The 14,043-nt window shown below is 61.7% G+C and overlaps 1 long non-coding RNA gene across 1 annotated transcript; it reads left to right on the forward strand.

Annotated features, from left to right (window-relative positions):
• The first annotated feature begins 11,043 nt into the window (after window positions 1-11,043).
• On the forward strand, window positions 11,044-12,990 carry LOC116781406. Its single transcript, XR_004354861.1, has 3 exons — window positions 11,044-11,457; window positions 11,862-11,975; window positions 12,714-12,990. It is a non-coding gene; the product is annotated as an uncharacterized LOC116781406 (long non-coding RNA).
• The last annotated feature ends 1,053 nt before the right edge of the window (window positions 12,991-14,043 follow it).

Genomic DNA, 14,043 nt, shown 5'->3' on the forward strand with positions numbered 1-14,043 from the left:
GGGGAGGGTCTAGGTGTCTATAGGCATGTGGGGGTGTCTAAAGGGGGGTTGAGGGTCTATAGGGGTAGGGATGCTATAGGGGTCTGGCTGTCTATAGGATTGGAGGGGTCCATATGGGGGGGGGCGGCTGTAAGGGATCTGGGTGTTTATAGGGGTAGGACAGATCCCAAATGGATGCCTGGGAGATCCCAGATGGATTCTGGATGGATTTCAAGCAGGCCCCAAACAGACTCAGGACACACTCTAGACAGATTCCAAATGGATCCTAAATGAATCCCAACAGATCCCAAACATATCCCGGGATAGACCTGAGTGTTTTGAGGCTTTTTCCCTCTTTTCTGCAGCTTTTCCTGGATGACACCAAAGTGAAGAACTTCATCACCTGCTTCAGAGGTGATGAACCCCCCCAGGCCCCGCCTACCAGCCCTTATTAGGGTCCCATCATTAATTAGGATCTGACTGTTAATTAGGATCTGATCCTTAGTTGGGATTTCATCCTTAATTGGGGGAACTGAGACCCAAGAAGGGGTGGGAAAGATGGGAACCCCCACCTTGGTCCCCTCTCCAGGTGATGTCTCATTTGCATATTAATGACCTCATTAATTACCCCCTCACTGCTCCCTCCGCGGCCGGGGGCCGTTCCCGGGGCGGCTGCGGCTTGCCCCCGCGGCGCACGGAGCGGAAGCCCCTGGTGGGGGGGAGCTCCCGAGCCTCGAACCTCGTGGCCGGGACCCTCCCTCCGCGGCCGGGGGCCGTTCCCGGGGCGGCTGCGGCTTGCCCCCGCGGCGCACGGAGCGGAAGCCCCTGGTGGGGGGGAGCTCCCGAGCCTCGAACCTCGTGGCCGGGACCCTCCCTCCGCGGCCGGGGGCCGTTCCCGGGGCGGCTGCGGCTTGCCCCCGCGGCGCACGGAGCGGAAGCCCCTGGTGGGAGGGAACTCCCGAGCCTCGAACCTCGTGGCCGGGACCCTCCCTCCGCGGCCGGGGGCCGTTCCCGGGGCGGCTGCGGCTTGCCCCCGCGGCGCACGGAGCGGAAGCCCCTGGTGGGGGGGAGCTCCCGAGCCTCGAACCTCGTGGCCGGGACCCTCCCTCCGCGGCCGGGGGCCGTTCTCGGGGCGGCTGCGGCTTACCCCCGCGGCGCACGGAGCGGAAGCCCCTGGTGGGGGGGAGCTCCCGAGCCTCGAACCTCGTGGCCGGGACCCTCCCTCCGCGGCCGGGGGCCGTTCCCGGGGCGGCTGCGGCTTGCCCCCGCGGCGCACGGAGCGGAAGCCCCTGGTGGGGGGGAGCTCCCGAGCCTCGAACCTCGTGGCCGGGACCCTCCCTCCGCGGCCGGGGGCCGTTCCCGGGGCGGCTGCGGCTTGCCCCCGCGGCGCACGGAGCGGAAGCCCCTGGTGGGGGGGAGCTCCCGAGCCTCGAACCTCGTGGCCGGGACCCTCCCTCCGCGGCCGGGGGCCGTTCCCGGGGCGGCTGCGGCTTGCCCCCGCGGCGCACGGAGCGGAAGCCCCTGGTGGGGGGGAGCTCCTGAGCCTCGAACCTCGTGGCCGGGACCCTCCCTCCGCGGCCGGGGGCCGTTCCCGGGGCGGCTGCGGCTTGCCCCCGCGGCGCACGGAGCGGAAGCCCCTGGTGGGGGGGAGCTCCCGAGCCTCGAACCTCGTGGCCGGGACCCTCCCTCCGCGGCCGGGGGCCGTTCCCGGGGCGGCTGAGGCTTGCCCCCGCGGCGCACGGAGCGGAAGCCCCTGGTGAGGGGGAGCTCCCGAGCCTCGAACCTCGTAGCCGGGACCCTCCCTCCGCGACCGGGGGCCGTTCCCGGGGCGACTGCGGCTTGCCCCCGCGGCGCACGGAGCGGAAGCCCCTGGTGGGGGGGAGCTCCCGAGCCTCGAACCTCGTGGCCGGGACCCTCCCTCCGCGGCCGGGGGCCGTTCCCGGGGCGGCTGCGGCTTGCCCCCGCGGCGCACGGAGCGGAAGCCCCTGGTGGGAGGGAGCTCCCGAACCTCGAACCTCGTGGCCGGGACCCTCCCTCCGCGGCCGGGGGCCGTTCCCGGGGCGGCTGCGGCTTGCCCCCGCGGCGCACGGAGCGGAAGCCCCTGGTGGGGGGGAGCTCCCGAGCCTCGAACCTCGTGGCCGGGACCCTCCCTCCGCGGCCGGGGGCCGTTCCCGGGGCGGCTACGGCTTGCCCCCGCGACGCACGGAGCGGAAGCCCCTGGTGGGGGGGAGCTCCCGAGCCTCGAACCTCGTGGCCGGGACCCTCCCTCCACGACCGGGGGCCGTTCCCGGGGCGGCTGCGGCTTGCCCCCGCGGCGCACGGAGCGGAAGCCCCTGGTGGGAGGGACCTCCCGAGCCTCGAACCTCGTGGCCGGGACCCTCCCTCCGCGGCCGGGGGCCGTTCCCGGGGCGGCTGCGGCTTGCCCCCGTGGCGCACGGAGCGGAAGCCCCTGGTGGGGGGGAGCTCCCGAGCCTCGAACCTCGTGGCCAAGACCCTCCCTCCGCGGCCGGGGGCCGTTCCCGGGGCGGCTGCGGCTTGCCCCCGCGGCGCACGGAGCGGAAGCCCCTGGTGAGGGGGAGCTCCCGAGCCTCGAACCTCGTAGCCGGGACCCTCCCTCCGCGACCGGGGGCCGTTCCCGGGGCGACTGCGGCTTGCCCCCGCGGCGCACGGAGCGGAAGCCCCTGGTGGGGGGAGCTCCCGAGCCTCGAACCTCGTGGCCGGGACCCTCCCTCCGCGGCCGGGGGCCGTTCCCGGGGCGGCTGCGGCTTGCCCCCGCGGCGCACGGAGCGGAAGCCCCTGGTGGGAGGGAGCTCCCGAGCCTCGAACCTCGTGGCCGGGACCCTCCCTCCGCGGCCGGGGGCCGTTCCCGGGGCGGCTGCGGCTTGCCCCCGCGGCGCACGGAGCGGAAGCCCCTGGTGGGGGGGAGCTCCCGAGCCTCGAACCTCGTGGCCGGGACCCTCCCTCCGCGGCCGGGGGCCGTTCCCGGGGCGGCTACGGCTTGCCCCCGCGACGCACGGAGCGGAAGCCCCTGGTGGGGGGGAGCTCCCGAGCCTCGAACCTCGTGGCCGGGACCCTCCCTCCACGACCGGGGGCCGTTCCCGGGGCGGCTGCGGCTTGCCCCCGCGGCGCACGGAGCGGAAGCCCCTGGTGGGAGGGAACTCCCGAGCCTCGAACCTCGTGGCCGGGACCCTCCCTCCGCGGCCGGGGGCCGTTCCCGGGGCGGCTGCGGCTTGCCCCCGCGGCGCACGGAGCGGAAGCCCCTGGTGGGGGGGAGCTCCCGAGCCTCGAACCTCGTGGCCGGGACCCCCCCTCGCGGCCGGGGGCCGTTCCCGGGGCGGCTGCGGCTTGCCCCCGCGGCGCACGGAGCGGAAGCCCCTGGTGGGGGGGAGCTCCGGAGCCTCGAACCTCGTGGCCGGGACCCTCCCTCCGCGGCCGGGGGCCGTTCCCGGGGCGGCTGCGGCTTGCCCCCGCGGCGCACGGAGCGGAAGCCCCTGGTGGGGGGGAGCTCCCGAGCCTCGAACCTCGTGGCCGGGACCCTCCCTCCGCGGCCGGGGGCCGTTCCCGGGGCGGCTGCGGCTTGCCCCCGCGGCGCACGGAGCGGAAGCCCCTGGTGGGGGGGAGCTCCCGAGCCTCGAACCTCGTGGCCGGGACCCTCCCTACGCGGCCGGGGGCCGTTCCCGGGGCAGCTGCGGCTTGCCCCCGCGGCGCACGGGACGGAAGCCCCTGGTGGGGGGGAGCTCCCGAGCCTCGAACCTCGTGGCCGGGACCCTCCCTCCGCAGCCGGGGGCCGTTCCCGGGGCGGCTGCGGCTTGCCCCGCGGCGCACGGAGCGGAAGCCCCTGGTGGGCGGGAGCTCCCGAGCCTCGAACCTCGTGGCCGGGACCCTCCCTCCGCGGCCGGGGGCCGTTCCCGGGGCGGCTGCGGCTTGCCCCCGCGGCGCACGGAGCGGAAGCCCCTGGTAAGGGGGAGCTCCCGAGCCTCGAACCTCGTAGCCGGGACCCTCCGTCCGCGGCCGGGGGCCGTTCCCGGGGCGACTGCGGCTTGCCCCCGCGGCGCACGGAGCGGAAGCCCCTGGTGGGGGGGAGCTCCCGAGCTTCGAACCTCGTGGCCGGGACCCTCCCTCCGCGGCCGGGGGCCGTTCCCGGGGCGGCTGCGGCTTGCCCCCGCGGCGCACAGAGCGGAAGCCCCTGGTGGGAGGGAGCTCCCGAGCCTCGAAACTCGTGGCCGGGACCCACCCTCCGCGGCCGGGGGCCGTTCCCGGGGCGGCTGCGGCTTGCCCCCGCGGCGCACGGAGCGGAAGCCCCTGGTGGGGGGGAGCTCCCGAGCCTCGAACCTCGTGGCCGGGACCCTCCCTCCACGACCGGGGGCCGTTCCCGGGGCGGCTGCGGCTTGCCCCCGCGGCGCACGGAGCGGAAGCCCCTGGTGGGAGGGAACTCCCGAGCCTCGAACCTCGTGGCCGGGACCCTCCCTCCGCGGCCGGGGGCCGTTCCCGGGGCGGCTGCGGCTTGCCCCCGTGGCGCACGGAGCGGAAGCCCCTGGTGGGAGGGAGCTCCCGAGCCTCGAACCTCGTGGCCGAGACCCTCCCTCCGCGGCCGGGGGCCGTTCCCGGGGCGGCTGCGGCTTGCCCCCGCGGCGCACGGAGCGGAAGCCCCTGGTGAGGGGGAGCTCCCGAGCCTCGAACCTCGTAGCCGGGACCCTCCCTCCGCGACCGGGGGCCGTTCCCGGGGCGACTGCGGCTTGCCCCCGCGGCGCACGGAGCGGAAACCCCTGGTGGGGGGGAGCTCCCGAGCCTCGAACCTCGTGGCCGGGACCCTCCCTCCGCGGCCGGGGGCCGTTCCCGGGGCGGCTGCGGCTTGCCCCCGCGGCGCACGGAGCGGAAGCCCCTGGTGGGAGGGAGCTCCCGAGCCTCGAACCTCGTGGCCGGGACCCTCCCTCCGCGGCCGGGGGCCGTTCCCGGGGCGGCTGCGGCTTGCCCCCGCGGCGCACGGAGCGGAAGCCCCTGGTGGGGGGGAGCTCCCGAGCCTCGAACCTCGTGGCCGGGACCCTCCCTCCGCGGCCGGGGGCCGTTCCCGGGGCGGCTACGGCTTGCCCCCGCGACGCACGGAGCGGAAGCCCCTGGTGGGGGGGAGCTCCCGAGCCTCGAACCTCGTGGCCGGGACCCTCCCTCCACGACCGGGGGCCGTTCCCGGGGCGGCTGCGGCTTGCCCCCGCGGCGCACGGAGCGGAAGCCCCTGGTGGGGGGGAGCTCCCGAGCCTCGAACCTCGTGGCCGGGACCCCCCCTCGCGGCCGGGGGCCGTTCCCGGGGCGGCTGCGGCTTGCCCCCGCGGCGCACGGAGCGGAAGCCCCTGGTGGGGGGGAGCTCCGGAGCCTCGAACCTCGTGGCCGGGACCCTCCCTCCGCGGCCGGGGGCCGTTCCCGGGGCGGCTGCGGCTTGCCCCCGCGGCGCACGGAGCGGAAGCCCCTGGTGGGGGGGAGCTCCCGAGCCTCGAACCTCGTGGCCGGGACCCTCCCTCCGCGGCCGGGGGCCGTTCCCGGGGCGGCTGCGGCTTGCCCCCGCGGCGCACGGAGCGGAAGCCCCTGGTGGGGGGGAGCTCCCGAGCCTCGAACCTCGTGGCCGGGACCCTCCCTACGCGGCCGGGGGCCGTTCCCGGGGCAGCTGCGGCTTGCCCCCGCGGCGCACGGGACGGAAGCCCCTGGTGGGGGGGAGCTCCCGAGCCTCGAACCTCGTGGCCGGGACCCTCCCTCCGCAGCCGGGGGCCGTTCCCGGGGCGGCTGCGGCTTGCCCCGCGGCGCACGGAGCGGAAGCCCCTGGTGGGCGGGAGCTCCCGAGCCTCGAACCTCGTGGCCGGGACCCTCCCTCCGCGGCCGGGGGCCGTTCCCGGGGCGGCTGCGGCTTGCCCCCGCGGCGCACGGAGCGGAAGCCCCTGGTGAGGGGGAGCTCCCGAGCCTCGAACCTCGTAGCCGGGACCCTCCGTCCGCGGCCGGGGGCCGTTCCCGGGGCGACTGCGGCTTGCCCCCGCGGCGCACGGAGCGGAAGCCCCTGGTGGGGGGGAGCTCCCGAGCTTCGAACCTCGTGGCCGGGACCCTCCCTCCGCGGCCGGGGGCCGTTCCCGGGGCGGCTGCGGCTTGCCCCCGCGGCGCACAGAGCGGAAGCCCCTGGTGGGAGGGAGCTCCCGAGCCTCGAAACTCGTGGCCGGGACCCTCCCTCCGCGGCCGGGGGCCGTTCCCGGGGCGGCTGCGGCTTGCCCCCGCGGCGCACGGAGCGGAAGCCCCTGGTGGGGGGGAGCTCCCGAGCCTCGAACCTCGTGGCCGGGACCCTCCCTCCGCGGCCGGGGGCCGTTCCCGGGGCGGCTGCGGCTTGCCCCCGCGGCGCACGGAGCGGAAGCCCCTGGTGGGGGGGAGCTCTCGAGCCTCGAACCTCGTGGCCGGGACCCTCCCTCTGCGGCCGGGGGCCGTTCCCGGGGCGGCTGCGGCTTGCCCCCGCGCCGCGCGCTCTCCGCGCGCGCGGGTGAGCCCTTGGCCACAGCCGTTCCAGGAGAGAGGTGAAACAGGGGGAGCCTTGCCGACAGGTACTGCACCTCCATGAAAGAGGAGAAGGAAGATTCGGAGCACACAGAGGTTTGGCGTTCCAGGGTTGGGGGGGGGGGATTACCGTAGTGTGTCAAGCGGGCCGTGGTGGTCCGCCGACTAGCAGGAGGGAGAGTGGCACAATCCCATACGTAATGTCGCAGGTGAGTAGTGTGCCTGAAGATATGTGGAAACACAGTGGGGGGAGGATAAGGTCAGGGTGGATAGTAGGTTCTTTTAGAATAATGGGGGGCCCCGCCAGGCTTGGACCAATAAAAGGCACCCCTGCCTGGATGGGTACTGGGGTCAGAATGTTTGCTTTGTTTGTTCTGTCTGTCTGGTTTTGGTTCTCCTGTGGCTACTGCCCAGGCTCGGCATGTTCTGGATATACTTGCTTTGCTCTGTTACATCCTGAAATGGTGGACAGGACAAAGGGTTGTCCCTGGGTACCTCCTCCAGCTTATTTATAGGTAGGTGATAATAAAGCAGGAAATGAAAGACTTGCTCAAGGCGCTCTAATAGGAACATAGTCTCCGTTCCCCTGTGTGGTTGCAAACTGTATGGTACATGCCTCCAGTAGGGTCGCCCATGCCAGACAGATCAAAACCGTAGGACCAGAGTTAATACATTCTTGGGCAGGATGAGCTCTTTAGCCTCCTGGCAGTCATCCTAGGAGAAGGACAACTCCAATCCCAAACCCGGGCAGATGGAGCTCGCTTAGCCCTGTAAGGCCATCCATCTAAGAGAAGGTCACTCTAATCAAACCTACATCCTGAGGACCTCACTGCCACCGTCCAAGCTCGCTCGGCCCTGGCAGATGAACCTCAGGATTAAAGGGTGGGTTCAGTTCCGCGCACACTGTGTCTCACCTAAAAAATCCACTGCGCAGGCTTGAAGGCTTTACCCACATGCAAAAAGTCCTGTAGCGACGGGCGAGGGTCGAAACGGCAGGTGAAAGGTGCACTGGGAGCCGCAGGCCCAACCCTGCATGCAGGCGGTTCAGGATATTGGTCATTTGAGACTGACCGGAGATGACAGTCTCTTGGGGCAGCACCCTGAACGACCAAGCAGCCTTTTCAAGGACAGCACTGCTTGCTCCACTCGGAGAGGGGCCTAGAAAAGGTGGCCTAAACAAAGCTCATCTCCACTTTCACCCGGTTGGTTAACCGCAGGCCAACGGGCATCTTCCTCCAATGCGGTCGCACAAAGAGCAAAAGACAAAGGCATGCACCTGCCTCCAAAGGTGTACCTAAATTAACTCTAGCATGTTGGAATATCAGAACCATGCTCGATTCTGCGGGTAGCGGACGTCCTGAGCGTCGGTCTGCCCTAATTGCCCATGAGCTGGCTCGTCTCAACATCGACATCGCCGCTCTCAGTGAAGTTCGCCTTCATGAAGAAGGCAGCCTCAGAGAACATGGTGCCGGTTACACACTCTTTTGGTCAGGCAAGCCCAGAACCGAAAAACACCTCTCAGGAGTCGGCTTCATGATCAAAAACTCCATTGTCCCTAAACTCGAAAATCTGCCGACAGGTCACTCTGACCGCATTATCTCCCTACGCCCTCCGCTAAACAACAAGCAATATGTTGTCATCTTTAGTATATATGCCCCAACTCTCCAAGCTGACCCTGCTGAAAAAGATAAATTTTACACTGACCTGCGCCTCCTTACCCAAAAGGTTCCTGCAGACGATAAGATCATTATCCTTGGTGATTTCAACGCCAGAGTAGGCAAGAATTTTGAAGCCTGGAAAGGAATATTAGGCAAGCATGGTGTTGGAAACTGCAACGATAATGGTCGACTTCTGCTAGAATTCTGTGCAGAGCAACAACTCACTATCACTAATACTATCTTTCAGCAGAAAGATAGTCTGAAGACAACCTGGATGCACCCCAGTTCTAAGCACTGGCACCTCATTGATTACGTCTTGGTGCGACAGAGAGATGCCTGCGATGTCCTCCATACCCGCGTGATGCCCAGCGCAGAATGCCAAACAGACCATCGGCTTGTGCGCTGTAAACTCAATTTTAAGCTCAAATTCAAACCAAAGAGGGGCAACATCCCAAGGAGAAGACTCCAAGTTAACAATCTCCAATCAGCCACAGTAAGAGACAGTTTCCAGGCAAACCTTCAAACTAGGCTCGAAAACATTCCCACAGATTCCTCTCCTGAAACAATCTGGCTTCATATTAAAAACAGCATCCTGCATTCCTCTGAAGAATCCTTAGGGTTCTCCCTCAAGAAGAACAAGGACTGGTTTGACGAAAACAACCAAGAAATCCAAGACTTGTTGAGGAAGAAGAGAACCGCCCACCAAGCACACCTTGCACTGCCATCCTGTCACGCAAGAAAAACAGCTTTTCGTCTCGCATGCAGCAAGCTCCAACAGAAACTCCGTGACAGATCCACCAGAACAAGTGGTGGATCGATCTAGCTGAAAAAACTCAATTATGCGCAGATACAGGTGATCACAAAGGTTTCTATGAGGCCTTGAAAACAGCATACGGGCCTACATACCAGGTCCAAAGCCCTCTACTCAGTGCTGATGGTCAAACCCTTCTAACAGATAAAACCTCCATTCTGAATCGATGGTCTGAACACTTTCAGACTCTTTTCAGTACCAACCGTGTAGTCCAAGATTCAGCAATTCAGTCCATCACACAACAACCAGTAAAGTATGAATTGGATACTGCCCCCACTTTAGGAGAAACCCTCAAGGCCATACAGCAGGTGAAAATCGGCAAGGCAGCTGGGGTTGATGGAATTCCACCTGAAGTCTGGAAACATGGGGGTCTTGCACTCCACACCAAATTTCACGAGTTTGTGGTGCGCTGCTGGGAGCTCGGTGAACTACCTTCAGACCTTCGTGATGCTGTCATCATCACTTTGTATAAGAAGAAAGGTACTAAATCAGATTGCTCAAACTATCGTGGTATTACTCTGCTCTCCATTGCTGGCAAAATCCTGGCAAGAATACTCTTGAACAGACTAATACCCACTATAGCAGAAGGAATTCTACCTGAAAGTCAGTGTGGTTTCAGAGCCAACAGGAGCACCACAGACATGGTATTTGTCCTCAGACAACTGCAAGAGAAGTGTAGGGAACAGAACAAAGGTCTCTATGTAACCTTTGTCGACCTCACCAAGGCTTTTGATACCGTGAGCAGAAAAGGTCTGTGGCAGATTTTGGAACGTTTAGGTTGTCCCCCCAAATTCCTTAAAATGATCATCTCACTCCATGAGGATCAGCACGGCCAAGTCAGATATGGCAACACACTTTCTGAGCCCTTTTTAATTAAGAATGGTGTGAAACAAGGATGCGTTCTCTCTCCTACCCTATTCACCGTCTTCTTTAGCATGATGCTCCAAAGGGCCACAGCAGACCTCGATGATCAGGACGGTATCTACATTCGATACCGTACTGATGGAAGTCTATTCAATCTAAGGCGACTGAAGGCCCACACCAAGACCTTAAACCATCTTGTCCGGGAGCTGCTTTATGCTGATGACGCTGCCCTTGTTGCCCACACAGAAGCAGCCCTGCAGCGTTTAACATCCTGCTTTGCAGATGCTGCTGAGCTCTTTGGGCTGGAAGTCAGCTTAAAGAAGACAGAGGTCCTCCATCAACCTGCACCTCAGGAAGTCCCCCATCATCCCCACATCACCATTGGCCAATCAGAGCTCAGATCAGTCCAACAGTTTAATTACCTTGGTAGCCTCATCTCCTCAGATGGTAAGATCGACGGAGAGATAGACAACAGGTTAGCTAAGGCATATAATGCTTTTGGAAAACTCCACAAGAGAGTATGGCGTAATAAACACTTAAAGAAAAGCACCAAGATCAGTGTTTATAAAGCCATAGTGTTGTCTACTCTCCTATACGGCTCCGAATCATGGGTCATCTACCGCCACCACCTGCGTCTCCTAGAACGCTTCCATCAGCGCTGCCTCCGTACAATCCTTAACATCCGCTGGTCAGATTATGTGACCAATACATCTGTACTAGAGCAAGCAGCTGTCACTAGTATTGAGGCCATGTTACTGAGAACGCAGCTGCGATGGGCTGGGCACGTCTCAAGGATGAAGGACCACCGCCTCCCTAAGATCCTGCTCTATGGTGAACTTGCCACTGGCTGCCGCATGAGAGGAGCCCCGAAGAAAAGATTCAAGGACTCCCTGAAACAGCATCTCAGCCTTGGCCATATTGATCACCATAACTGGTCTACTCTGGCCTCCAATCAGGAGGCCTGGAGACACACCATCTATAACGCAGCTGTCTCCTTTGAGAACTCACGCAGGATCACTCTCGAGGAAAAAAGACAACGCAGAAAGAACCGTGTCTTGCATAATACACCATCTAAGGAGTCTTTCTGCTGCGCCTTTTGCAATCGGATATGTCTGTCACATATTGGCCTCATAAGCCACCAGCGTGCCTGCAGCAAATGTGGATAGTGCCTTCCCAAATCTTCGTTCGCGAAGCCTAGCCATGAATTACCCCTCACTATTTACTCAGTCCCTTTTTAATCAAGCACCTCCTGTTGTTGAGAAATTCCTGTTTGCTCTTCCTGAATCCAGAGGCAAATCCTCCCTCGTCCCCTTCCCAGATGGCAGCACCTTAAGGAAACACCTGCTAATTCCAGCCCTAATTCCTGGGAGCTGATCCATGAATCCCTCCATCCCAGGGAGCTATGAATGCTTCAATCCTGGGAGCTCATTCCTAAATCCCTTAATCCCAGGACCTCATCCGTGACTTCCTCAATCCCTGGAGCTCATCCAGGAATCCATCAATGCCGGGAGCTGATCCATAAATCCCTCCATCCTGAGATCCATAAACACCTTCATCACAGGAGCTCATCCATAAATCCCTGTGGGGTCTGGGGTATCTGCACAGCCAGGGGGTCATCCACAGGTGAGACCCTATAGATCCACCCTGTGGAGGCACCCCATGGAGCCCCCTGAGCCATAGAGCCCAACCTATAGATCCCACCCCATAGATCTCCCCCCTTTAGGGTGTGGGGTAGCTGCACATCCAGGGGGCCATACACAGGTGAGACCCCAGAGATCCACCCCATAGAGCCTCCTGACCCAGAGATCCACCATATAGAGCCCCCAGTCCATCCCAGTTCCCTCCCAGTTTATCCCAGCCCTCCCCAAATCCCCTCCCAGTGCCCCCAAATCCCCTTCCAGTGCCCCAATCCCCATGAATTCCCACTTAAACCCCTTCCCACTCCCTCCTAGTCCTTCCCAATCCCCTCCCAGCTCATCCCAGTGCCTCCCAGTCCCTCCCAGTGACCTCCCTGCCCCCCCTTGCAGGGACATCAAGGCCGGGAACATCCTCCTGTCGCTCCCTGGACTGGTCAAACTGGGCTACTTCAGCTCGGCCCCCGTGGCCTCCCCAGCCAATTCCTTTGTGGGGACCCCTTACTGGTGGGACTGGGGGGGACTGAGGGGTCCTGGGATCGATATCTGAAGGGTGGACAAGGTCCCAGGAAGGTTTGGGGGAGATAAAAAAGGGTTTGGGGAGACCTGAAGGGGTTTTGTGGGGTCCTGGGGGTGTTTGAGGGGTCCCTGAGGGGCTTTGGGGGCCCTTGGGGGGGCTTGGGGTCTGGGGGGGGTCCTGGGATTGATATTTGGAACAAAAAAGGGGGAATTTGGAACAAAAAGGGAGCCAAAGAGGGGAAAACTGAATGAAGAAAAGAGAGTTTAGACCAAAAATGGGGAGATCTGGGGCAAAAATGGGGACATTTAGGGCAAAAAACCCCAGTTTGGACCCAAAAAGGGGCACTTTGGGCACAAAAAAATGGGAATTTAAGCCCAAAAAGGGACAGTTTTGAACCAAACCCGGGGTCTCAGGAGTATTTTAGGGGGTCCCAAAGTGATGGGAGAGCTCAGGAGGAGCTGACAGGGTCCCACACAGACTGGCTGACATTCAATGTGGGAGGCAGGTACTTCACCACTACAAGGTCAAAATGCTTGTAGTCTCAAAAAATCTTGATTTCAATGCAGCAAAAGAGCTTGAAAAATAACTTCTTATGAAGTAGGAGGTCTTTGACTTCTGCCACTTTCTCTGTATTTTGTGTTCACCACCACAGTTTTGCAAGAAATCAATTTGTAAACACTTTTTATATGAAGTAAAAAGGAAATTGCACTGTCTTTGTTTTCTAGAAGCACTTTGGTTAACAAAGAACCTGACAGCATGTTGGCCCACATGTTTAAAGATAAAGGGGAGTATATTGAAATAAACTTTATTTATTTGAAGTAATAAATTAGCAAAGTAGGCCAAAGGCACTGTCAAGCTGAGAATCTAAAATATCAAAAATATATTAAAGTACCAAAGCAGAAGATAGAATTATTCTTTTAATAATTCTTTATTTCTCTGTTGCCCACCTGTTTATCATCTCACAAAGTGAAAATTCAACTTCCCTCCACAGTTAGTATTTTGGGTCCTTTTTTGTTTGTTTAAATTTTCATTTTATTGTTGCTCAGTTTCGTCAGGAGAATCCATGAGCAAACCCTGCCTGGGGCAGCCTTTGGGAGACAGTCAGACTCAAACCTTAGAGCTGCTTTTATTCTTATGCATTGGATAAAATATTATAGTTATTTAGAGCAGCAACAAGTTCATTTAAGGTGATTCCCCCCACACACTCCTCTTTTCCTTCCTTTACAAAACACCCTTTCACACGTGGAGTTTTCACATCATTGACACTTCTTTTTCTTTTCCCCTTCCCAATTGGGACCTATCAGGTTGTGACCTCCAGGAAGCCAATTTGAGGGGCTCTGATGTGAAAGGAGCCATCTTTGAAGAGATACTGACCCCCCTGCACACGTCCCAGAGCATCAGATAGGGAAGAGAACACATCAAAAAGGAAGGAATCGAAACATTTGTCATGACGTTCTTCACCTCCTCCCCTTCCTGAGTTAGAAGGAATGGTTATTAGACAACTTCCATTTGCAGTAGTGCCCAAGTAGACTCTTTTTGATCACTTTTGGGGAGGGAATTTTTGTTTCAGAGGTGGAAAGAGAGAGTTTCTCCCTTTGTGAAGAGAGTGAGGAAGTGGGCTGGTTGTGAAACCAGAAAGTGGGGCTGGTTTGGGGGGAAGGGTTCAAGACTTTAATTGTTTAGCATTGCCTGACTTTGGAGTGCATTTTAATTTCTAAAGCACAATATATGCAATTCTATTTGTTAAGTCTGTAGCTGCAATATGAATAGAAAATGTTATCTCTGTAAAGTATCAAAGAAAGTTGAGGTTTACAGGTAGACAAGTGTCTTTACAGTCAGTGTCTTCATTCCTGCAGGGTGTTAATGCCAGGGGTGGTCACACAGTGCCCACAGGACATGTTCAGGTCTCTGCTGGGGTGGAAACAGTGGGGAACTGTCCTCAGAGGTCCTAAATTGCTGTGGAATAGTTGGAGTGCAGGGTTAGAGCAGCTTTATCCCCTCAAATGTGCAGAGGAAGCTGCTGCCCCTGCAGGGACCTGCCCAGAGCCCGGATTG

Source organism: Chiroxiphia lanceolata, assembly GCF_009829145.1.
Source record: "Chiroxiphia lanceolata isolate bChiLan1 chromosome W unlocalized genomic scaffold, bChiLan1.pri scaffold_44_arrow_ctg1, whole genome shotgun sequence".
Classification (NCBI taxonomy): Eukaryota; Metazoa; Chordata; class Aves; order Passeriformes; family Pipridae; genus Chiroxiphia; species Chiroxiphia lanceolata.